At 45.2% G+C, this 2575-nt stretch overlaps 1 protein-coding gene across 3 annotated transcripts in view; it reads right to left on the bottom strand.

Annotated features, from left to right (window-relative positions):
* The window catches only part of NCOA5 (nuclear receptor coactivator 5), a 32548-nt gene extending 32251 nt beyond the window's left edge, over window positions 1-297 (bottom strand). For 2 of the 3 annotated variants that reach the window (XM_021712277.1, XM_008057912.2), the window contains exon 1: window positions 162-297. The gene's annotated coding sequence lies outside the window, so the exon portion shown is untranslated. The remainder of the gene's footprint in view (window positions 1-161) is intronic. The other variant, XM_021712276.1, reaches the window with a different exon arrangement.
* Window positions 298-2575: the final 2278 nt, after the last annotated feature.

Below are 2575 nucleotides of genomic sequence, written 5' to 3'. Positions count from 1 at the left end.
TGGCATGCGCAGCCCCGCGCGCACCCGGAGAGGAGCCGAGGCCGCGGCCGCGGCCGCGCGTCGAGCGGGCCTTTCAGCCGCAGCCTCCCTGTCCGGCCAGCTCAACCGCCTGCCCGTCAGCCCAGAGCCTCAGCAGACGGCCGCTGCTTCCCAGCACTCACCGCTACCAACGCGGCGGGCTCCCTGCCGCTCCTTCGCCTCAGGCCCGCCGCCGCCGCCTCCGCGTCAGCCCACCTGCCCGCCGTAGGACAAAGGCGCCACCAACCGACCGGCGCGGGCACGAGGCAATGGCGACCGGGCGGAGAGTGGAGATGGGGGCAGAGGGCGCGCACGCAGCGGCAGGCGCGGCACTGTCGCAACAGCGCGCGGGTTTACGGCAGGGCTAAGCAGGGGCGTCGATCTCCTTGGCAATGAGGGCCGGGAATTGGCTTTCGGGCGGCGGTTGAGAACGCGAGGGGTTGCTTAGTAACGGCGTCCTCAGCTGAAGATGGGCCTCACGCCTGGTCCACCCCTCCCCGCCCCAAAGGACTCGCCTTGTGTTTTCAGGGCGCGTTCCTTCCTCCCTAACTGTGGAAATAAAACATTCACATCCGCAAATACCTTGATTTAGTCTTGCATTAAACTAAAACCCCCAACCCCCAAACCCCTGCATATTGGAGAATAGTAGATACAGTCCTACAATCTCCGGATCACAAGAAACAAAGAGAGCAGAAAGGTGGAGAAAATGATGTATTTAAATTTACATTTAAATAGATTGTGTGCCCTATTAGTTTCACTGACAAGAGGCAAAGGCTTCTGGAGATACAGTCACAGGTTCTTCTTGAGTTATTTATTTCTTCTGGAATATTTATTCAATGTCAAAAACAAACTTCCCAGAATGGAGCTGTCGACGGTGAAGCATGTAAAATGTTGTATTGTTCATTTAATCTGGAGAAGATATTTGTCACAGGGAATGGAATTTGCTCACACAATTGTAAATGCTCTATTAATCACAGTCCTAGCTCTATGAATCAGGTACTCTTTTATTAGTTGGAACCGCTTCAGACCCCATGGGATCCCGTTTTTCTCCTTGTGAATGGTGCATGCTCAGTCAAAATGATGCCTTTGGAATTTAAACACTGTGAGAAGCCAGGTTTCCTTGACACTTGCTCATATATGCTCACTCCTTCACTCATTTATTCACTGAATGTTTATTACACACCTACAACGTGGCCCTATGACTTATGTATCTACTTGATAGGCGCCATCATGAGCAAATGCAGACCCATCTCTTCTATCTTGGCGATTACAACCTAGTGGAAAGATAGAATTAGGCAAGTAATCACACTTAAGTGTGTAATTGCAAACTGAGATAAATACTGTGAAGGAAAGAGATTTTCAGAGTGTAACTGGAACCTTAGGTTACTCACAGACAAAATGGTTATTCAAATTCCTACTTCATAAGATTGTATGAAATTAGAGCTAAAGGCATAAAATCTATCAAACAACAGACACCCCACACATGCTCATTATTATTTCTTCTCCTCCAATATAGGCCCTAAAATTATGAAAATTTAAGGAGATTCATGCTAGTTAGATTATTAAGGTAACCAAACTTTAGGCAAAGTATTATTGGTTTTAGGGACATATGGCAATTCCTTCATCCTGCACTTGAACTGGACTTAAGCAAAAGGATGTATTCATTGATTCACTTAGTAAGCACTGAATGAGTGTTTATTATGTGCTTGGTTTTGTGAAGAAGAAAGAATAAGACAGACAAGATCTTCATCTTGAAGGCCCCCATAACCTATTAGGGAATACAAGCAATAAACAAATTATAGTAATATAATACATGGTGAGTATGATAGAGGAGCAAATTAATTCAAATTAATTCTATAAGGAGAGATTCTTATATGGAGACAATGGCTCAGAACTTGATGTCTTTTCATTGAGATGCCTAATAGGTAACATCTGTTGTGTGCCTACCTTGTGTTGAGTCACTTGTAAATATAATCCGAGATGATTTAATCCTCAAAACAGCCTAACAATATAGGTAGTATATTCCTGTTTTACAGATATTGCAACTGAGACCAGTTAATTAATTTTGCTTGTGGTCCTACAGAGAATATTTGGCATGCCCAGACTCAAACCTGTGTAATCTGGTGCCCAAACATGCTATTTTAGCCATAAGTGATGCTGCCCTCTGGGGATAAGAAGTTCCCTTCGAGGTCAGGGGTACCTGTTGGTGTGCAGTCTCCAAACTTTCACTGGTGAATCTCAAGTTTGACCAGTGAATAAAATGAAAGCCTGCTGCAATGGAAGTTACCTGATTTCTGTCAGGTGCATTTTGAGTTCACTGGATCTTACAGTTTGGTGTACAGTGGGTTACTTGTTTCTAAAAAGGGGAGAAAGGTGTAGTTTAATGTCCAGTCAGTAAGTACTACAGAAAGATCGTCTGTTTCCTGGAACAGATGAGAACTTGGCCTGGTGATTTACAGGACAGCCAAGAGAGGGTAATGAGCGATTCTACTCAAACAGCAAACTCTGTGGAGGGAGCAGTATTTGGTGCTCAGTAAATATTTGTTGAATAAAGAGA

This window comes from Carlito syrichta, unplaced genomic scaffold, assembly GCF_000164805.1.
Source record: "Carlito syrichta isolate Samal-C Ts95f unplaced genomic scaffold, Tarsius_syrichta-2.0.1 Scaffold303154, whole genome shotgun sequence".
Lineage (NCBI taxonomy): Eukaryota > Metazoa > Chordata > Mammalia > Primates > Tarsiidae > Carlito > Carlito syrichta.
This window is presented reverse-complemented; position numbering and strand designations above follow the sequence as displayed.